At 45.5% G+C, this 24,281-nt stretch overlaps 1 protein-coding gene across 3 annotated transcripts in view; it reads right to left on the reverse strand.

The window, feature by feature from the left end:
* The window catches only part of LOC124555490 (transcription factor CP2), an 897,377-nt gene that overhangs the window by 649,678 nt on the left and 223,418 nt on the right, over positions 1 to 24,281 (reverse strand). The window contains exon 1 of one of the 3 annotated variants that reach the window (XM_047129413.1): positions 5,309 to 5,621. The exons of the other annotated variants lie outside the window; for them this stretch is intronic. The gene's annotated coding sequence lies outside the window, so the exon portion shown is untranslated. Of the gene's footprint in view, positions 1 to 5,308; positions 5,622 to 24,281 lie in introns of those variants that run through there. 3 annotated transcript variants of the gene reach the window in all.

A 24,281-nucleotide genomic window follows, 5' to 3' on the forward strand; every position in this document is an offset into this window, starting at 1 on the left:
AGGAGATGGGACCTGGATAAACTGACTAAACCAGAGGTTGTACAGAGTTTCAGAGAGAGCATAAGGGAACAATTGACAGAAATGGGGGAAAGAAATACAGTAGAAGAAGAATGGGTAGCTTTGAGGGATGAAGCAGTGAAGCCAGCAGACGATCAAGTAGGTAAAAAGACGATGGCTAGTAGAAAACCTTGGGTAACAGACGAAATATTGAATTTAACTGATGAAAGGAGAAAATAGCAAAATGCAGTAAATGAAGTAGGCAAAAAGGAATACAAACGTCTCAAAAATGAGATCGACAGGAAGTTCAAAATGGCTAAGCAGGGATGGCTAGAGAACAAATGTAAGGATGTAGAGGCATATCTTACTAGGGATAAGACAGATACTGCCTACAGGAAAATTAAAGAGACTTTTAGAGAAAAGAGAACCGCTTGCATGAATATCGAGAGCTCAGATGAAAAGCCAGTTCTAAGCAAAGAAGGGAAAGCAGAAAGGTGGAAGGAGTATATGGAGGTTCTATACAAGGGCAATGTACTAGACGACAATATTATGGAAATGGAAGAGGATGTACATGAAGATGAAATGGGAGATATGATACTGAGTTAAGAGTTTGACAGAGCACTGAAAGACCTAAGTCGAAACAAGGCCCCAGGAGTAGACAATATTCCATTTGAACTACCGACAGCCTTGGGAGAGCCAGTCCTGACAAAACTACCATCTGGTGAGCAAGATGTATGAGACAGGCGAAATACTCTCAGACTTCAAGAAGAATATGATAATCCCAATCCAAAAGAAAGTAGGTGTTGACAGATGTAAAAATACCGAACTATCAGTTTAATAAGTCACAGCTGCAAAATACTAACACGAATTCTTTACAGACGAATGGAAAAACTGGTAGAAGCCGACCTCTGGGAAGATCAGTTTGGATTCCGTAGAAATATTGGAACACGTGAGGCAATAATGATCCTACGACTTATCTTAGAAGATAGATTAAGAAAAGGCAAACCTACGTTTCTAGCATTTGTAGACTTAGAGAAAGCTTTTCATAATGTTGACTGGAATACTCTCTTTCAAATTCTGAAGGTGGCAGGGGTAAAATACAGGGAGCGAAAGGCTATTTACAATTTGTACAGAAACCAGATGGCAGTTATAAAGAGTCGAGGGACATGAAAGGGAAGCAGCGGTTGGGAAGGGAGTAAGACAGGGTGGTAGCCTCTCCCCGATGTTATTCAATTTGTATATTGAGCAAGCAGTAAAGGAAACAAAAAAATTCGGAATAGGTATTAAAATCCATGGAGAAGAAATAAAAACTTTGAGGTTCGCCGATGACATAATTCTGTCAGAGACAGCAAAGGACTTGGACGAGCAGTTTAACGGAATAGACAGTGTCTTGAAAAGAGGATATAAGATGAACATCAATGTTGTGGATTGGCAAGAGAGCCAACCCACTATGAGAGGAAGCCGAAAGGCACGCGTTTTAGCTCACGCAGGCTGGCGTGAGGTCTGGAACAGGACAAGGAAGTTAGACTTTAGCAAAAAAGGACGTATCTGTTGGAATACTTAACTTTAATCCGTAAATGGTGAACATCGCTCTTGACGGTACATGTTTTACAGCATCAATAGTAACTGGTAATGGCGCCTTGCTAGGTCGTAGCAAATGACGTAGCTGAAGGCTATGCTAGCTATCGTCTCGGCAAATGAGAGCGTAATTTGTCAGTGAACCACCGCTAGCAAAGTCGGCTGTACAACTGGGGCGAGTGCTAGGAAGTCTCTCTAGACCTGCCGTGTGGCGGCGCTCGGTCTGCAATCACTGACAGTGGCGACACGCGGGTCCGACGTATACTAACGGACCGCGGCCGATTTAAAGGCTACCACCTAGCAAGTGTGGTGTCTGGCGGTGACACCACAATCAACAAAAGCACAACGAGGATAATGCAATGTAGTCGAATTAAGTTGGGTGATGCTGAGGGAATTAGATTAGGAAATGAGACACTTAAAGTAGTAAAGGAGTTTTGCAATTTGGGGAGCAAAATAACTGTTATGTCCAAGTAGAGAAGATATAAAATGTAGATTGGCAATAGCAAGGAAAGCGTTTCTGAAGAAGAGAAACTTGTTAACATCGAGCATAGGTTTAAGTGTCAGGAAGTCTTTTCTGAAAGTGTTTGTATGGAGTGTAGCCATGTATGGAAGTGAAACATGAACGATAAATAGTTTTGACAAGAAGAGAATAGAAGCTTTCGAAACGTGGTGCTACAGAAGAATGCTGAAGATTAGATGGGTAGATCGCATAACTAATGAGGAGGTATTGAATAGAATTGGGGAGAAGAGAAATTTGTGGCACAACTTGACAAGAAGAAGGGATCGGTTGGTAGGACATGTTCTGAGACATCAAGGTATCATCAATTTAGTATCGGAGGGCAGCGTGGAGGGTAAAAATTGTAGAGGGAGACCAAGGCATGAATACACTAAGCATATTCAGAAGGATGTAGGTTGCAGTAGGTACTGGGAGATGAAGCTTGCGCAGGATAGAGTAGCATGGAGAGCAGCATCAAGCCAGACTGGACTGAAGACAACAACAACAACAACAACAACAAATGGCATCTTTAACGAACAAGACAAAAAGTGAAGATAGAGCTGCGAAGACAAAAGCGGCGAAACTACACTTCCTAGAAACCAGAAAAATACTTTTTATAATTATCGGCTGGAACCGACAGTAGCCTCATGACTTTTTTCTATAAAATTACTTTTACACTGCAGTTATCCTAATTTTCACCGAATAAAAACTAAAACAGTGAAGTAATCGAATATTCAGGTTCCATTTGAAGAATATCTTACCATAAAAGCTGAGAAAAATACACGAGAGACTTTTATAGAAAGGCATACGTTACATTGGACGCCGTTGAAGTGCACACACATTGATCGATGAAGACATAAAATGTGTATGCTGTACTGCGTTTATCCAGCGAACCAATTTTCGGTTTACAGCGTCACCGTCAGGCGGTATCTAAGTACCGTTGTCAAGGATGGTAGTAGGCGACTGAATATCATTAAGAAAGACGTTACATTCGAAATCTGTGTTGTAAACACACTCTGTGTTGGAAACACACTCTGTGTAAAAGTCACCTTTTGTGATGCAAAGGTCACATGGCAGAAAACATTAAAACTAAGCATCAAATAAATGTAAATAAAAAAAATGAGCCAAATATCTAATTTGACTCACCCAATGTAGCCGACCCTGTTCTCTCCCATTAAATTTATTAACCAGACTGGTATATTAGGACAATGATAGTCGGTTTTTGTCTGACAATAGTCATGTAAACCTAAAACTAAATAAATACTGTACAACGTCCACAGTCCGTATTTTCATTGATATGCAATATATGAAATTTTCCTACCAATCACCAAGGGAAAAATCTATTATAAAGCAAAAAATTTTAATTCGTTTTAATTTTGTTCGCTTTAACCCCTAAATAATGGTAAATTTCACTTAATCATCGCGGCCACTGTTCGTTTCTTCATTATGGATTGTCATTTCGGCCCAACACACCACCGAAGGCCGTCTAACATACCTGTGTTAGCCTCATTTAATGCAATCATAATCATCACAACGGATACCTAGGTGACAGGTGAAACATGCTACCTACGCTACATTTCTGAAAATGTAAGTGACGTCATGTTCCAAACCAACTTCATCATTCAGCAAGGCTGAGCACACGCCTCTGAAATAGCTCCAGAGATGCTGGCACCTCGTTACCTCTCTTGTCAAGTAGCAGGTCTGGAGTGAGAGACTACAAGCTTTCTGGTCTCAGACACCTGCACGTCAGTGTGCAAATTCCAACCATTTATTTGTACAACCACCAGATCAGTCAACAACAACAGCATCCTCCACAGCGAATGCTTCATGTTCCATAGAGGTACCGACACCACACTGCAGGCTGAAAATTAAGAATAATCCTATCAACTCCATCACAATGCGCGGAGTGTGTCGAAAACACATTATTTTTAAACGTTTCAAAAAATATGAATCTGTGAACTTATGCCTGTGGTGTGTGAATCTACACTGCTGTTGCAACGCTTCTTTCTGTAACTGCTGATACACTGAATGGTGCGCGGGAGGTTTCGTAGAACATTTATTTTGTAACACATTTTATGACACGTTACTTGTGTCTTGCAAGAAAATAAAACAGTCAAGGTATAAAACACTGTAGATTTAGGCATAAGTATGGGATAAAAGTAGCACGGCTGTGTGAAAACATTTTTATGCAACCTTATGCAGTATTTGCACAAGCTGTGGTGTATATCTATTCCAAATCACGTAATTCTACAAATTTTTTCGCTAGAACACGTAAAGAAAGTGATACTTATCAGAATACTTTTACAAACAAGAACCGTTGTCATATGTTTTGTGTAACATTTTACTTCCATACAACCAAAATCGAGTACCCCGTCGAATCAAATGATGATAGATTTAAAACACGACAGATTCGGTTTCCGCATAAATCAGAAATTTTTTCTAAGTAGTGCTGGATATAAACGAAAATTATATCAAGCTGAAATGCATGCAAATCTAAACTACCGCCGAGTGGAGGCGTAAGATCTCGTTCGCTGACTACTTTGCTTGAGTATCTTTGGGGCAAAGAAGGCACAGTTTTTCTCTAGGCGTAGCTACTCGGGTATAAAGACTGACCTTTGCGAGAACAAAGCACGGTACGATACAAACTGCACCTGATTTGTTATCACGAAGCATCACTGAATGCATACAACAAAATCTACGTATTGCTGGAATGTACGAACTCTTCAGATGACTTGTGGGAGTACGTATGATCGAGGAGGGCAGGGGATACGATTCTAGAGGTGACGAGATACTCTCAATAATTAACATATTGATCTAGAATTGGAACACACAAAAATAGCTGTTTTTAGTCACTTTTATGTTACTATTGCACTAAGCGTTTCGGTATTTAATTATTTTTTTATTTATCAAACATTTTGTTTACCAAACCGAAAGTGAGTTGTTAGGAAAATGGCTTGTGTCTCAACTGATATTAGTGACAGTCAAGGATATGCCTAACGCAAAACGATTTTTAGATTCAGGGTTAATTTTCGACTTTTCTGGTCCACCACTTTTTCTTTAATTTTAGGTACTGCGTAATGCTTTCGAATGGTTAGTAAATGTTTTCAGTTTCTTACGAAATACTACCTGTTTTACGTATATCGTAACTACTGAAGAACAACATGCTGAAAGCTTAAAGGGATAACCAACTGACGTAAACTGAATCGCCTTCATGCCCAAAAGGGCGTATGCACTTACACGTCTTGTCTCAATCCAGTGTAATGTTGATGTCTGCGCAGATGAACGGCTCCGTCTCGTGGAGAATCTCCTCTTCAGATCCACAGACCACTAACACCTTTGCTACACAAAACGTTAACGGCACACGTTAGTTTCTACGTCACTGACGATTCTCACACGCCTTCTCCAGATAGAACTTGTGCAGTTCTCGTTATCCAGAGCCGGGGCTTCTCTTCGGCACTACGATCGCATAGCAGATTAGCAAAACGCGAGATTTTTTAACGGCGGAGAAAGCGACCAGCTGAGTGTGTGCTGCTGCGCAGGCTACTGACCACTGGTTAGATAACGCGCCAGCCTTGTGACGTACCGGCCACGCCGGCGTATTTATAAATTGTGGCTCCCCGCGAGCCGGCGCGCAAGCGCCGCGCAGACACGCCCGCACAAAAATTGCGCGTTCAGCCCCACACGTGCTGCCCTCGCAACTTTCGCAAAAACATTCAGTGGTGATGCCAAACTCTCGGGGAAGGAAGGGCAGAATTTAACCCTCTAACGGTAAGGTTGGGGTTGGATCCGACCCCAGAGAGTCTGTTTTGTTTATAACTCCCCACTCCCTTTTCTGAAAGCGCTGTGGTTCCAGCTACCCTGGCAGCCAGTCGTCCCGAGAACGCCGAGGAGGCCACGTCAGTCTGGTGAGTGACCTGCAGCTACCCCCTCTATCCGAAACCTACATTACCCGCGCTCGGGTTGGATCCGACCCCATCTTACTGTTTACGTCACACTTATTAGTATCTTTTAAGGGGAGGATTCAACCCCATATTGATGTTTATATTACATCTAAGTTTTGTTTTCTCTTCTAGTATCTTACTAAAATGGCGCATCAACTTCTTAGAACTCCTGAGGAGATATACAACGAGTTTCTCCGACAGGAGGCTGAGTCAGAGGATGGCGACAATATCGATGCAGAAAACTGTTCAGAAACCACCTATTACATTATGTGTACAAAGACATTTACTATAGAGAACCTTATATTTCGAAACTGCTGACACTATAATTATTTTCTACAAGTAGTAAGAGATGTTTCTCATTTAGTTCCTAGCTTTGGAATTCCTAAAGCACTCAAGTTTCGAGTTGATGACTGAATCTATTGATTATTACTATGTTTTCAATAATTTTATAGATAATGTTTCTATTAAGGTATTTTTTTGTAATAAAATTCCTATTTTTTTCCAAAGTACTTTATATTCTTACTTATTGACTATAAAAATAAAAAAACTTGTTATAACAAATATTATATGTGTTTAATTGATAATAAAACTTTTTCCCATTATTCATTTTTCATTTTACACCGCAAAATCGATATTTGGAGGGTGGGGTCTGATCCAAGCCCACCTTACCGTTTATGTCAGGAAACTTCACATTACCGTTAGAGGGCTAATGTTCCGTCGACGTCGTAGATTCTGAAGTCCGAGCAGTAGGCAAGGGTTCTGGGGTTGATTGGGGGAAGAGACCAAACAGCGAGGTCATCGGTCTCATCGAATTAGGGAAGGGCGTGGGAGGAAGTCGACCGTGCCCTTTCAAAGGAACCATCCCGGCATTTGCCTGGAGCGATTTAGGGAAATCACAGAAAACCTAAATCAACATGGCCGAACGCGGGATTGAACCGTCGTCCTCCCGAATGCGAGGCCAGTGTGCTAACCACTGCGCCACCTCGTTCGGTAGGCAATGGTGGCCCAACCACAAATTCCACCCGGGAGTTCGTCGTACGTGTATGATGAGGGAAGCTACATCTTTATGTTCACACAGGAGTTTGAGTCCTGTTTCTCCTGCTCATTGGAAAACAATTATTACGGTCCACTGGATACCGTAAAGCGGCTGTCGAGCCCAGGGAGTTTAAAACCAATCTGCAGAAATCGAAGGCTGAACTTCTTCGGCCATTTTCACAGAATGAGTGAGAATATGCAAATGAAAAACATAAATTAACCACAAAAATTAAAGAAAGATGTCCGATGAAACGATACTGGATAACTGATAACTGGATAACAGAGAGATATTTCTAACAACTTCCCTCTTCTTTTTCCTTGTCCACTTTCTCAGGTCGATGTCTTTCCTGTCCTCACAGTCGTCAAGGCAACCAGAGAAAGGGAAGTAGTGTGCAACCACCTGTCTGTGAATTGTGTAAACTTTGTTCTGTGCGTTATCGCAAGTTAACTGCGAATCGTATTTTCTGGGACGGGATTTGCCGACCACGCCCGCATTTGCCAAAACGAGCTTGGAGAGCCGCCTCAAAACCACACGCAGGCTTACCGGTGTACCAGCTCACGGTAGTTAATCCGCCGCACGAATTCGATTTAGGTCTGATTTACCTCCTGTCTCGTAAGCTAGCGCGCTGCGTGTTACGCTATACACTGCAGTGACAAAACCCATGTGATACCTCCCAATATCGTGTCGGACCTCCTTTTGCCCGGCACACTGCAGTAGCTCGACGTGGCGTGGACTCAACAAGTCGCTGGAAGCCCCTGCAGAAATACTGAGCCATGCTGACTCTATAGCTGTCCATAACTGCGAGAGTGTTACTGGTGCAGGATTTAGCGCAGGATTTATGTCCCATTTATATTCGATGGGACACATGTCGGACGATCTGGATGGCCAAATCATTCTCTCACACTGTCCAGAATGTTTTCCAAACCAATCGCGAACAATTGTGGCCCGATGACATGGCGCATAGTCATTAATAAAAATTCCATCGTTGTTGCGAGTCATGAAGTTCATGAATGGCTGCATGATAAGTTCAGTTGGACCAGAGGACCCAGTCCATTCCATGTAAAGACAGCCCACACCATTATAGAGCCACCACCAAATTGCACAGTGTCTTGTTGACAACTTGGGTCCAGGCTTGATGGGGTCTGCGCCACACTCGAATCCTACCATCATCTCTTACCAACAGAAGTCGGGACTCATCTGGCTAGGCCACGGTTCTCCAGTCGTCTAGACTCCGGCCGATAAGGTCACGAGTCCAGGAGAGGCGCTGCAGGAGATATCGTGCTGTTACCAAAGGCACTCGCGCCGGTCGTCTGCTGTCACAGCCCATTAACAGCATATTTCGCCGCACTGTCCTAACGGATACGTTCGTCGTACGTCCCTCATCGATTTCTGCGGTTATTTCAGACAGTGTTGCTTGTCTGTTATCACTCAAAACTCTACACAAACGTCGTTGCTCTTGGTTTTCATGTGACGGCCGTCGGCCACTGCGTTGTCCGTGGTGAGAGATAACGCCTGAAATTTAATGGTCTCGGTACAGTCTTGACACTACGGAAGTCGGAATACTGTATTCCCTAACGATTTCCGAAATGGAGTGTCGGCCCGCATCTCGTGGTCGTGCGGTGGCGTTCTCGCTTCCCACGCCCGGGTTCCTGGGTTCGATTCCCGGCGGGGTCACTGATTTTCTCTGCCTTGTGGTGGCTGGGTGTTGTGTGCTGTCCTTAGGTTAGTTAGGTTTAAGTAGTTCTAAGTTCTAGGGGACTGATGACCATAGATGTTAAGTCCCATAGTGCTCCGAGCCATTTGAACCATTTTGAATGGAATGTCCCACGTTTCTAGCTCCAAGTACTACTGCACGTTCAAAGCATGTTAACTCCCGTCGTGTGACCAGACCACGTCGGAAATCTTTTCACCTTGTATACGCGATACTGCCGCCATCTGTATATGTACACTATGGGCCATTAAAATTGTTACACCAAGAAGAAATGCACATGATAAACGGGTGTTCATTGGACAAATATATTATACTAGAACTGACATGTGATTACATTTGCACGCAATTTCGGTGCATAGATCGTGAGAAATCAGTACCCAGAACAACCACCTCTGGCCGTAATAACGGTCTTGATACGCGTGGGCATTGAGTCAAACAGAGCTTGGATGGCGTTCACAGGTACAGCTGCCCATGCAGCTTCAACACGATACCACAGTTCATCAAGAGTAGTGACGCGTATTGTGGCGAGCCAGTTGCTAGGCCACCATTGACCAGACGTTTTCAGTTGGTGAGAGACCTGGAGAATGTGCTGGCCAGGGCAGCAGTCGAACATTTTCTGTATCCAGAAAGGCCCGTACAGGACCTGCAACATGCGGTCGTGCATTATCCTGCTGAAACGTTGGGTTTCGCAAGGGATCGAATGAAGGGTAGAGCCACGGGTCGTAACACATCTGAAATATAACGTCCACTGTTCAAAGTGCCGTCAATGCGAACAAGAGGTGACCGAGTCGTGTAACCAATGGCACCCCGTACCACTACGCCGGGTGATACGCCAGTATGGCGATGACGAATACACGCTTCCAATGTGCGTTCACCGCGATGTCGCCAAACACGGGAGCGACCATCATGATGCTCTAAACATGACCTGGATTCATCCGAAAAAATGACGTTTTGCCATTCGTGCACCCAGGTTCGTCGTTGAGTACACCATCGCAGGCGCTCCTGTCTGTGATGCAGCGTCAAGGGTAACCGCAGCCATGGGCTCCGAGCTGATAGTCCATGTTGCTGCAAACGTCGTCGAACTGTTCGTGCAGATGGTTGTTGTCTTGCAAACGTCCCCATCTGTTGACTCAGGGATCGAGAGGTGGCTGCACGATCCATTAGCCATGCGGATAAGATGCCTGTAATCTCGACTGCTAGTGATACGAGGCCGTTGGGATCCAGCACGGCGTTCCGTATTACCATCCTGAACCCACCGATTCCATATTCTGCGAACAGTCACTGGATCTCGACCAACGCGAGCAGCAATGTCGCGATACGATAAACCGCAATCGCGATAGGCTACAATCCGACCCTTATCAAAGTCGGAAACGTGATGGTACGCATTTCACCTCCTTACACGAGGCATCGCAACAACGTTTCACCAAGCAACGCCGGTCAAGTGCTGTTTGTGTATGAGAAATCGGTTGGAAACTTTCCTCGTGTCAGCACGTTGTAGGAGTCGCCACCGGTGCCAACCTTGTGTGAATGCTCTGAAAAGCTAATCATTTGCATATCACAGCATCTTATTCCTGTCGGTTAAATTTCGCGTCTGTAGCACGTCATCTTCGTGTTGTAGCAATTTTAATGGCCAGTAGTGTATATAACCCTATCTCATGACTTTTTTCACCTCACTGTACGAGCAGGTCAAGAGACACTTTGAACGGAGCCTTAAAGATGAAAGAAAGAAAATGATAACTCGTGGAGAAACTGGAACTATACTGGAAATCTGGGAACAACGAAGGAAGAACAAACTGTGTGACCTCGTCCTGCATTAAATTCTAAAACTATTTGCAACAGCGTACGCACAGAACACCGTTGGTGCTGATATGTCAGCTGAACAAGGACGATAATACAGGCAGTTATCGCTGGCGCTGTGTGTTAGCAGACCTCTTCTCTGTTGAAAACCCGCTAAAAACGCTCAAATATGAAGAAATGAGGTTAGCGTTTAACGATTCCTCGGTGCTGCTGTCATTACAGAAACAGTACAAGCTCTATTCTGGCGAATGAATGTGGGAAGGAGTCCGTCATTGCCTACTGCTCAGACCATCTTAGCAGTAAAATAACGGTAATCTGACATCAAAAAGGTCGTGGCAAGGGGGCGGGGGGGGGGGGGGGGTTTAGCATTGTCGTATCGACAATCACGCTTCGTCGCTCGGAAGTTACCCATCCGAAACACAATACTCATGATTTGAAGACGCCAATTGTAAATACCCACGTTGTTACTACCATACACTCCGGTTTGTTTATGCCTAGTTCAAAAGAAGTCTGGTACTGCCCTGGAAGTATCGTTGAGAGGAGCTAGATATAGAATACCATATAGCCATCTTAATGTACATTTTCCAAGATCTACATAAATTACTTCAGACTTACATAAATTGCTTCAGATTTACATAAATTACTTCAAGAGTATGGCGCGATGATTTCGTTGAATTGGACGCGACCAAACTGTTTCATTCACGCTGCTAGCTTGGCAATGAACCACTCGAATTGTGTGTACTTATATACACTACTGGCAACTAAAATTGCTACATCACGAAGATGACGTGCTACAGACGCGAAATTTAACCGACAGGAAGATGCTGTGATATGCAAATGATTAGCTTTTCAGAGCATTCACACAAGGTAGGCGCTGGTGGTGGCACCTACAACGTGCTGACATGAGGAAAGTTTCCAACCGATTTCTCATTCACAAACAGCAACTGACCGGCGTTGCCTGGTGAAACGTTGCTGTGATGCCTCGTGTAAGGAGGAGAAATGCGTACCATCACGTTTCCGACTTTGATAAAGGTCGGATTGTAGCCTATCGCGATTGTGGTTTAGCCGGCCGTGGTGGCCGAGCGGTTCTGGGCGCTTCAGTCTGGAACCGCGCGACCGCTGCGATCGCAGGTTCGAATCCTGCCTCGGGCATGGTTGTGTGTATTGTCTTTAGGTTAGTTAGGTTTAACTAGTTCTAAGTTCTAGGGGACTGATGACCTCAGCTGTTAAGTCCCATAGTGCTCAGATCCATTTGATTGCGTTTTATCGTATCGCGACATTGCTGCTCGCGTTGGTCGAGATCCTATGAATGTTAGCAGAATATAGAATCGGTGGGTTCGGGAGGGTAATACGGAACGCCATGCTGGCTCCCAACGGCCTCGTATCACTAGCAGCCGAGATGACGGGCATCTTATCCGCATGGCTGTAACGGATCGTGCAGCTACGTCTCGATCCCTGAGTCAACAGATGGGGACGTTTGCAAGACAACAACTACCTGCACGAACAGTTCGACGACGTTGCAGCAGCATGGACTATCAGCTCGGAGACCATGGCTGCAGTTACTCTTGACGCTGCATCACAGGCAGGAGCGCCTGCGATGGTGCACTCTACGACGAACCTGGGTGCACGAATGGCAAAACGTCATGTTTCGTATGAATCCAAGTTCTGTTTACAGCATCATGATAGTCGCATCCTTGTTAGGCGACATCGCGTTGTACGCACATTGGAAGCGTGTATTCGTCATTGCCATACTGGTGTATCACCCGGCGTGATGGTTGTTGTTGTGGTCTTCAGTCCAGAGACTGGTTTGATGCAGCTCTCCATGCTACTCTATCCTGTGCAAGCTTTTTCATCTCCCAGTACCTACTGCAACCTACATCCTTCTGAATCTGCTTAGTGTATTCATCTCTTGGTCTCCCTCTACGATTTTTACCCTCCACGCTGCCCACCAATACTAAATTGGTGATCCCTTGATGCCACAGAACATGTCCTATGGTATGGGGTGCCATTGCTTACACGTCTGGATCACCTCTTGTTCGCATTGACGGCACTTTGAACAGTGGACGTTACATTTCAGATGTCTTACGACCTGTAGCTCTACCTTCATCCGATCTCTGCGAAACCCTACATTTCAGCAGGATAATGCACGACCGCATGTTGCAAGTCCTGTACGGACCTTTCTGGATACAGAAAATGCTCGACCGCTCCCCTGGCCAGCACATTCTCCAGATCTCTCACCAATTGAAAACGTCTAGTCAATGGTGGCCGAGCAACTGGCTCGTCACAATACTCCAGTCACTACTCTTGATGAACTGTGGTATCGTGTTGAAGCTGCATGGGCAGCTGTACCTGTACACGCCATCGAAGCTCTGTTTGACTCAATGCCCAGGCGTATCAAGGCCGTTATTATGGTCAGAGGTGGTTGTTCTGGGTACTGATTTCTCAGGATTTATGCACCGAAATTGCGTGAAAATGTAATCACATGTCAGTTCTAGTACAATATATTTGTCCAATGAATATCCGTTTATCATCTGCATTTCTTCTTGGTGTAGCAATTTTAATGGCCAGTAGTGAACGTCAAACTGCTCGACACTGTTGCAGGATGTACTATTGCAAGTATTGTATCGGGATACCCTTCTGGCGACCTGCTCTTATAGCTTAACTATCTTTAAGGACCGCGCTGTCGACGGGACGTTAGACTCTAATCACCCCTTTTTTCGTATAGTGTAACGGGCAGCGTGCTGGCGTGAGAGACAGGGAAGTGAGACAGACCCAGATGGTTTAACGATCGTGGGCTAGTCCTCCGGTCAGCCTGAGAGTTGTGCCTTAGAGAACACGACGTACAAACAGTTAAAATACGTTAACAGACACAAGAAACATGGTGCTGACGACTTCTCTCCCTCAGATAACCTTGGCGGCTGTGAATTCGGGAAGGGCATCCGGGCGCACGGTTAAATGATAAAATTCGCCGCATCGTGAAAAAGCGGACCCTGTACTAGAGGTAATGATTATTAGAGAAAAGAAAATCTCCCTTCTTTCATGCTAATCCACATGGCACGTTTCAACGGAACAACTATTTGGAAGGAAATCATTATCGAAGAAACCATCCCGGCAATCACCTTAACCGATTTACGAATACCACGGAAAATCTTAACTTGGATCTATGTCTCACTTCTCCTGAATGCGAGCCCAGTGACTTAACCATCAAATAACCTCAATCGATGCCACAAATTTCACGAAATGTGCAAGCTTCCTTCGAGGGACGACGAATAACTCTTACTACTTTCCTAACCTGCCTGATCTTGTGGGATTGTGTCTCGATGACACTAATGACCAAGTAATTAAAAGAAAAAGTGTCCGTCAAAAATGCTGACACCTATTGAAAGGAGATAGACGTATTAAGAACGTCAGACCCAAGATACTACGGAAAACTTATCGGTTAAGAAAAATGCGACGAATACATCATCCAGAGTACTTTATAGAAAAAGTCTTTTATTCTTTTTTATTATTTGTCAAAGTTCTTTGCTTCAAAGGAACACAGTGGTATTACGTGTACTTCGAGATCAAACACTTTCATTACGGCCTAGCATTTCGTCAGGAAGAAACATAAGACATTTTCAGGTCATCTTGAGTCGACAAAATATTCAGTAATATCTTCTGTGCCCTTACTTTCCGTTAATTAATCCTTCCTCGCTGGCTGTACAGCTATAGGATCTCTAACGGATTTTACTGCCATTACATCTTTGCCTTGACACTAGGACCGTTCTCGACACGGCGCTCCCTCACAACCACTGAACCCCTGGCCTCACCAAGCCAAATTCATGACGGGAAACAGCAAGGATTAATTCTCTGTTACGTATATTCTACTGGAATGTGTCATATATATGATCAAAAATACGAATAATCACTTTGCAACCCATAAACAAACAAATAACAAAACAATCAAAGTTACGTGGGAAAGGCCCTAGTATGTCATATTACCAACGTCTTCCTGTAACTAGTGGCGTATGTCAGGTGTGTAACTGTACAGCTTGGATGATACGTATGTCTGTGGATATAGACGCTGATTTTCCTAGAGTGCATTAACTGTACAGCTTGGATGATATGTATGTCTGTGGGTATGGACGCTGATTTTCCTAGTGTGCATACGTGTGAAACGAAACAAAGAGAAAGGCTAAGATCTCGTGACAATACAAAATCGGCTCGCTTTTAGAAGCACTAAAGGGTCGCCACTTTTGTCTACGAAGCGGTAACAATCAACAATGCCCTGTGGTTCCATTTCAAGGGCACCGCCGCGCGGGTTAGCCGCGCGGTCTCAGGCGTCTTGTCACCGTCGGAGGTTGTCCTCCCTCGGGCATAGGTGTGTGTGTGTGTGTGTGTGTGTGTGTGTGTGTGTGTGTGTTGTCCGTAGCGTAAGTTAGTTTAAGTTAGATTAAGTAGTGCGTAAGCTTAGGGACCGATGATCTCAGCAGTTTGGTCCCATTAGACCTCACCACAAAATTCAGAAATTTTTCAGGGACACTGAGAGAAACTTGGACTTTAATGTAGAACAATGGATTACATTATTCTGTATTGGATTACATTCTCTTGATGATTTACTTCGATGACTGGAATTCGAACTAATTTTCCTCATCTATATACACTCCTGGAAATGGAAAAAAGAACACATTGACACCGGTGTGTCAGACCCACCATACTTGCTCCGGACGCTGCGAGAGGGCTGTACAAGCAATGATCACACGCACGGCACAGCGGACACACCAGGAACCGCGGTGTTGGCCGTCAAATGGCGCTAGCTGCGCAGCACTTGTGCACCGCCGCCGTCAGTGTCAGCCAGTTTGCCGTGGCATACGGAGCTCCATCGCAGTCTTTAACACTGGTAGCATGCCGCGACAGCGTGGACGTGAACCGTATGTGCAGTTGACGGACTTTGAGCGAGGGCGTATAGTGGGCATGCGGGAGGCCGGGTGGACGTACCGCCGAATTGCTCAACACGTGTGGCGTGAGGTCTCCACAGTACATCGATGTTGTCGCCAGTGGTCGGCGGAAGGTGCACGTGCCCGTCGACCTGGGACCGGACCGCAGCGACGCACGGATGCACGCCAAGACCGTAGGATCCTACGCAGTGCCGTAGGGGACCGCACCGCCACTTCCCAGCAAATTAGGGACACTGTTGCTCCTGGGGTATCGGCAAGGACCATTCGCAACCGTCTCCGTGAAGCTGGGCTACGGTCCCGCACACCGTTAGGCCGTCTTCCGCTCACGCCCGTGCAGCCCGCCTCCAGTGGTGTCGCGACAGGCGTGAATGGAGGGACGAATGGAGACGTGTCGTCTTCAGCGATGAGAGTCGCTTCTGCCTTGGTGCCAATGATGGTCGTATGCGTGTTTGGCGCCGTGCAGGTGAGTGCCACAATCAGGACTGCATACGACCGAGGCACACAGGGCCAACACCCGGCATCATGGTGTGGGGAGCGATCTCCTACACTGGCCGTACACCACTGGTGATCGTCGAGGGGACACTGAATAGTGCACGGTACATCCAAACCGTCATCGAACCCATCGTTCTACCATTCCTAGACCGGCAAGGGAACTTGCTGTTCCAACAGGACAATGCACGTCCGCATGTATCCCGTGCCACCCAACGTGCTCTAGAAGGTGTAAGTCAACTACCCTGGCCAGCAAGATCTTCGGATCTGTCCCCCATTGAGCATGTTTGGGACTGGATGAAGCGTCGTCTCACGCGGTCTGCACGTCCAGCACGAACGCTGGTCCAACTGAGGCGCCAGGTGGAAATGGCATGGCAAGCCGTTCCACAGGACTACATCCAGCATCTCTACGATCGTCTCCATGGGAGAACAGCAGCCTGCATTGCTGCGAAAGGTGGATATACACTGTACTAGTGCCGACATTGTGCATGCTCTGTTGCCTGTGTCTATGTGCCTGTGGTTCTGCCAGTGTGATCATGTGATGTATCTGACCCCAGGAATGCGTCAATAAAGTTTCCCCTTCCTGGGACAATGAATTCACGGTGTTCTTATTTCAATTTCCAGGAGTGTAGATATCTCATAACCACGAATAACAGTTTCAGCCAAAGGCACGGGTCTGACAAACATTACGATATTCTACACTGTTTGCAAGTAATGAACGGCTTTTAAAAAACCGCAGAAATTAATCATATCCTAAGTGCTGATTTTAATTGTTCCTAACCTAGTGTAACGACCACGGTAGGCTATAAAGCTGGCAGGCTGGCAGTTAAAGTCGTTTATGGCTTCTCGTCCTGCATGGCGTGCTTACATTCATCTCGTGCAAAGCCACTTGCACTCACAGCATTCAGTACGAGCACCTTACAACGACGATGAATGGGAGCAGGACGAATCAAACCTATTCTGAAACACGGCTGGTCGGCAGTGATGGAACACTTCATGTTTGACCATATATCGGCCAAGGACTTACTGTTTCACATAAATGTTACATCAAGCTGTCGGGCCGCGATTTGAATCTTACTTATTCCGTTTACGAATACAGAGTTTTTCGAGGAAACGATGCTTTCCATCCTTAATAGCGTCTTTAATAAGGATCTAAATTTATATATCTGTATGAGAAATCTCTTACGATTTATTTAGGACACTGCGACTCCTCTTTTCCACGTTTAAAAAGCAAGAAAGTAAGAGTAGGCTTTCACGTACAGTCGATGAGGTAAAAAAGACGGAGAGAAAGCTCCGAAAAACCCAGGATGGGGATGGAAATTGATCGTGTCCTTATGAAAGAAACGTCTGAGATGTTTGTCACCTTGTCGAATGCGTTGTAGGGTTCCATGAGATCTTGACACAATGCAGAAAAAAATGGTTCAAATGGCTTTGAGCACTATGGGACTTAACATCTATGGTCATCAGTCCCCTAGAACTTAGAACTACTTAAACCTAACTAACCTAAGGACATCACACAACACCCAGCCATCACGAGGCAGAGAAAATCCCTGACCCCGCCGGGAATCGAACCCGGGAACCCGGGCGTGGGAAGCGAGAACGCTATCGCACGACCACGAGATGCGGGCCACAATGCAGAGTTCATATAAACTTTTTCCAATATGGCTGCAAATCTACAGCAAAGAAAAGTTGTAGCAAGCAGCTTACTAAATAAATTACTGACCTGTTCAAGTGTTTCTCTTATTTTATATATTGTTAACACATCGTGCATAACGAGAGGTAAGTTCTTAACGATTATCTGATTACATAAATCATACACAACACATACGAAACCTTATTGACGAACACTGTGTGACGTAAGACACCAGTCTCGCACTGACACACCCGGCAACTGAGCTCTATATACTAAGATGGTATTTCATTCTATCAGATAGTCATGCCCATGACGAATCCATCGAAGAACTACCACGCCATGAGCATAGCACACATTGTAAAATTTTTACGGTGCCCAGAAACCTGTATCTCACCAGAAATACGGGAGCGAACTGTTACTCCGAGAAGCTAGTGAATGCCACCGAAAAACGAATCGAGGGATTCTGAAATTATCACTGTAAAGCAAAGGATAAGTTCACATTAGCGTGTGAAACATGGTGGAAGAACCGCTCTCGGCCAGTCAGAAGCCGAGAAGAACGGAAAAATCCTTAGCAGAGAGTAACATAGGCGCTTTTCATGTAAATTGAAGATGGAGGAGGGAGAAAGGAGAAGAAAGGAAAGGTACTGATGATATCAGCTGCTTCGGAATTTTACGCAGAATCACCGGTGACGAGCAAATATGTGTGCCGGACCGGAACTTGAAACCTGGATCTCCTGCTTACTGGACAGTTGCGTTAACCACTGCTCCACCCGGACATAGTGTTAGTCGTAAATGCGCAGACTATGTCGGCACACTCCTCGCCCGACCCACATCCACACTCGGCGCCACCACTTATCCGAAGCTCCCGTCCAAGTCCTCCGCGCTCGCTAATATCAGATTCCATCTGGAGGTCCAAGGTAAATGTGCATCTCCATTACTGATGGTTGTAGATTCATAGCTCACCGAGGTGTCTGTTCCTTCGGACATGTTCGAAAGAACAGGCACCACGCATTCATATACACACATCAAAAAAATTTTGCATCGCCCCGGTTCCCAGAACTCCTGAAGACAGACGTTGGCTGTGGATATTGTATCACAGAGTCCCTTTGACTGTTCAAAGATGTCGCTAAGCCTGCCAAAGATGTAAACCAATATGCAGCGCCTATGAGACGGAGGGCGTCCGACAGCCGATCAGTTCCAGTCATTCCACCAGGAAGGAGGTACACGGCTCGTGTTGTCTGTAGTTCAACCATGCCTAGACGGTCAACACCGCTGTTCGATCGCGTCCGCATTGTTACTTTGTGCCAGGAAGGGCTCTCAATAAGGGAAGAGCCCAGGCGTCTTGGAGTGAACCAAAGCGATGTAGTTCGGACAAGGAGGAGATACAGAGAGACAGGAACTGTCGATGTCATGCCTCGCTCAGACCGCCCAAGGGCTACTACTGCAGTGGATGACCGCTACCTACGGATTGTCTCGGAGGAATCCTGACAGCAACGCCACCATGTTGAATAATGCTTTTCGTGCAGCCACAGGACGTCGTGTTACGACTCAAACTGTGCGCAATAGGCTGCATGGTGTGCAACTTCAATCCCGACGTCCACGGCGAGGTCCATCTTTGCAACCACGACACTATGCAGCGCGGTACAGATGGGCCCAACAACATGGCGAATGGACCGCTCAGGATTGGCATCATGTTCTCTTCACCGAAGAGTGTCGCATATGGCTTCAACCAGACAATCGTCGAAGACGTGTTTGGAGGCTCTGTGCGGGGCCGACGTACGCCGCTGGGGGTCATGGAAGGCGCCGTAATGGCTGTACAATACGTAAGTGCCATCTTCCGACCGACAGTGTAACCATATCGGTAGCATATTGGCGAGACATTCGTCTTCATGAACGACAGTTCGCGCCCCTGTCATGCACGTCTTGTGAATGACTTACTTCGGGATAACGAGTAGAGTGGCCAGCATGTTCTCCAGACATGAACCCCATCGCACATGCCTGGGATAGACTGAGAAGGGCTGTTTATGGACGACGTGATCCACCAACCACTCTGAGGGATCCACCCCGAATCGCCTTTGAAGAGTCGGACAATCTGGACCAATAGTGCCTTGATGAACTTGTGGATAGTATGACACTATTAATACAGGCATACATCAATGCAAGAGAACATGCTACTGGGTATTGGAGGCATCTGTGTGTGCAGCAATCTGGACCACCACCTCTTAAGGTCTCGCTGTATGGTGGTACAACATGCAACGTGTGGTTTTCATAAGTAATAAAAGGGGCGGATGATGTTTATCTTGATCTCTATTCCAATTTTCTGTACAGGTTCCGGAGCTTTAGGAACCGAAGTGATGCAAACCTTCTTTGACGTGTGTAGTAGGCATCTTGGAACAGTTTTAAGTAAGGTTGGCTGGTTTTTGTGACGAGCACTGTAAGATACGCATAACTGTGATTTTATACTAGGCGAAACGTGTTACTGTTTCTTGTAATCAATTTAAATTGCATTAAATTCGGTCTATATTGAACGTTATGCATAGCGACGTGCTAGGGTGATTCAAAAAGAAACGAGCCGGAGGCTACAAAATGAAAATTGCTGAAGAGATCGTAATGCCGCTACCTACGGAAGAAGGTGTCGTCCCTACAAGAGTGACGAGGCTCCAAACTCGCCGCTAGGGTGACATCGGCGTACATTGATTTGGTTACAGGCCGAGAGCGTGCACGCGTCCACCATCCACCCACTGCACTCAGCAGTGCTGAAAACAGATAACGGAAGCCTCAAAAGACGAGCATAGGGATGTAGTGCACTTCCTTACAGCGGAAGGGGTGCAGGGAACGGAAATTCAACGAACAATGAAAGCAGTTACAGCCATATTCTGGCAGCTTTAGTATTGGCGGAGGGAGAGGCGGTGGAAAAGATAATCTCCCATTTTTCGATTTCATATCCTATCCCCCACTAAGTAGGAGCTTGTGCCCGTTATGCAGTGGACGATGAGATGGTTTCAACCTAGAAAAGCTTTGTGACACACATTGGCATTCTCTGGGAATATGCTAATTTTTTTTACAGAAACGAAAGGAAGGGAATCCTTAATTGTTTATGAAGCCCAACTGGTGGCAGAGAAGCTTTCCGGATCAGGATGGCGTAACTGCGCACACTCTGGCTTTCAGGAGATTTCATACTTCTGCCTGGGCGAAAACGCAACAGGTGTCCATCTAGCACTTGACGTGTTCTGTTCACATACGCAGTTCTTAGTGACGGCAACCATTACACTCTGAAATCATATCCGCATGCTGCTCAAAACGAGTTCAAGACGCCTGTACATGATGTTCATTTGGACTGAGATGCTACTCGACTGTCATAAAAGAAATTGGCAGGAAGGAAAGCTTGACTTCTACATTACGCCTACTTCCAGGTGTGTCTCTTGAAGTTTTCCCCGCGTAGTGAATATTCCATGAGGTTTCGGGACTGCAGCCGGATTACATCGAGATGTTACCACAATATACAGGCCAACAACCATCTTCAGATGAGTTTTACACTAGAGATTGCTACTACAAATTTGCAACAAAAATTGGAGCGCAGGCGCATGCGCACAGGTTCTGACGACTGTCGCGCTGACATGTTCGCATATCATTATTGGCCCGGAGACTCCGTCTGGGATGTTTGGCCGCCTGGTTCAAGTCTTTTTATTTAACGCCACTTCGGCGTCTTGCGCTTCGATAATGACGACAAGAAGAAATACATCCAGCCCCGAGCGGGGAAAATCCCCGACCCGGCCAGGAATCGATAGCGGTGCCCCATAATCGAGAGTCAGCAACGCTAACCCCAAGTCGACGACCTGCTGACGAGTTTAGTGCTGTCTGTCGAATATTGCTCCGTGTTAGGCCCGTGAGAGCATGTGTAATGGTGATATTGCACGCACTCATGTCGAATTGCTGGCCACAGGAGTTGAAATTCAGTGACCAGAAAAATAAAATTAATATTTCCTAGATGTGGCTTTTGGCATAAAAGTTTGGCTTTGGGAAGAAATTAAAGAGATTACCGGGTCCCACGCCTTTTAAGACTTAAAGCCGCAATCACATTTAATAAGATTTTCCGCAAAACGTATTTGCAAAAATTTTTTGATAACTGTATCCCAGAAGGATGTAAAAAGTCTCGTAATTCCTTCTTCCTATATTTCCAAAAAGAAATCGACAATGCGGGCATTCGCAGCTGGCATTAGCGTTTTTGGTGTTATTTCTCTTATGGGCATCAAGCCGTGGTACAAGGCGTATTTCTTTGCCTGAAATTTCGTCTTCCAATGTTGGAGACATCATCAGAGGCGGTAACAACTCAGAAAGTAGTTACAATCTCAAACAAGTTCAAGCTCAGGAAGCCCTACTGTTTATACGTACCCAGGCAACGGTCGCTTCGTGACGTCATCAGACCGTTGCACAAGTTGCGCCGACATGTGTTACGGGGCTTAATTTAGAACTAAGGCCCACAACTAGTCTAATTTCAGTCCTTCTTATTTACTGTTGAAGTTTTTTTTTTAATTTCTGTGGTCCCTCTGTACCTCGTATCATTCGTTTCGCTAATACCATGGTTGTATCAAGATCGAGTGATTACTATCGTAGGATGTAAAGAGACGCCATAGTAATTCAAAAACACACAACAACTCTAACATAAAACTAGAAAGATTGAAATTAGAAAAGTTGTGAGCCTCAGTACTAAATAAAGCTCCATAATACATTTCGGGGCCACTCTGTGATCTTAGGCAATGGTCTGATGACGTCACAAAGCAACGGCTGCCTGAAAACGTACAAACAGTTCGGCTTGCTGACCGTGTATGGTATTGTAACTGCTTTCTGTGTAGTTACAGCCTCTGATTACGTCTCCGGCAGAGAAACATGCCTTGGACCACGGCTTAATGCCCATAAAACAAAAATCGCTTAAAACTATACCACAGTGTTGAATGATAACCAAGATAGTTATGGAAGATCATACCAGATTTGTGACTGTCTCAGACATCTGGCAGATCGCATCCAGCAAGTTATATTGGATGGAAAATCGTCAACAGAAACGAAAGGAAATCAGGCTACGTCCTAAGGAAGCCCAACAGGACCATTCATGTTCCAGATAGAAACAAACTACACATCAGATAGGGTTAGCAGCAGTCTGAGATTATTCAATGACGATGATTACGAATATAGAAAAGTACAGGAAATGCATAACGATTTGCACTGATCAGCCAGAACATTATGACTAGCAACCTAACAGCCACTTTTGGTACGGATAACAGCGGCGACGCGTCGTGGCATGGAAGCAATGAGGCCTTGGTAGGTCGCACATCTGCACACACAAGTCACCTAATTCCCATAAATTTCTGGGCTGGGGACGATGAGCTCTGACGCCACGTTCAATCACATCCCAGATGAGTTCTGTCGGGTTCAGATCTGGCAAGCTATGGGGCCAGCACATTAATTGGAACTCGCTACTGTGTTCCTCGAACCACTCCATCACACTCCTCGCCTTGTGACATGGCGCATTATCTTGTTGAAAAATGCCACTGCCATCGGGAAACATGATCGTTATGAAGGGGTGTACGTTGTCTGCAAGTGTCGATAGTCCTTGCCCGTCATAGTGTCTTGCGCGAGCTCCGCTGGTCCGTGGATGTCAACGTGAATGGTCCCCAGAATATGAGGAAGCTATTGCCAGCTTGTCTTCGTCCCGCAACACAGGTGTCAAGGAGCTGTCCCCCTGGAAGACGAGACGGATTCGCGCCCTTCCATCGGCATGATATCTTGCGCCTTCCTCATTCTACACACGGACAACACGCTCTCTAGTACTACATGCACAGTGCGTGTGTCTGACTAGTGGTTATTCCTCGCCAGGTGACAGTGCTATCGCCTGCTCGAGTTCATATCGATAGTAAGTCGGTTGCCACAACGTTCTGGCTGGTTAGTGTATACAGTGTTATCACTTGTACTGAAAAACACATTTTCATTGCGGATGGATGCAACGTAGCATCCATAACAGAATTACAGAATCAGTGGCATATTTCTGGGGTCGGTTACGTAGTTTTAAATATCTAGAGGTAATCCTACGGGACGTATGAAATAAAAGACATACATTAACTCTGAAGTAGGGTTGGTGAATGAAAACATTGTTTGGAAAATTCTAGGAATATACAATTCATAGCCGGCCGGTGTGGCCGAGCGGTTCTACGCGCTTCAGTCTGGAACCGCACGACCGCTACGGTCGCAGGTTCGAATCCTGCCTCGGGCATGGATTTGCGTGATGTCCTTAGGTTAGTTAGGTTTAAGTAGTTCTAAATTCTAGGGGACTGATGACCTAAGATGTTAAGTCCCATAGTGCTCAGAGCCATTTGAACTATATACAATTCATTTATAAAGGAAGCCGCATTATCGATGTTAGTATTGTTCCAATGTATTGGGGTCCTTGCACGTAGGTCCGCCAACATATGTCAAAGGAATTCAGAGACGTGTTCTTACTCATAACATGTCAACACAGCTCTTAAGAAAGAGGAACCGCTATCTTCAGTGAACATAAATGGGTTTCTTTGGAAGAAAGGCGATGTATTCTCTCAAAATAGAGAACCGATATTAGTGGTATACTGCAAACTATTCCTCTGTCTCCATATTATACCTCACGTTGGAAGCGAAATT

This window comes from Schistocerca americana, chromosome X (assembly GCF_021461395.2).
Source record: "Schistocerca americana isolate TAMUIC-IGC-003095 chromosome X, iqSchAmer2.1, whole genome shotgun sequence".
NCBI classification, from domain to species: domain Eukaryota; kingdom Metazoa; phylum Arthropoda; class Insecta; order Orthoptera; family Acrididae; genus Schistocerca; species Schistocerca americana.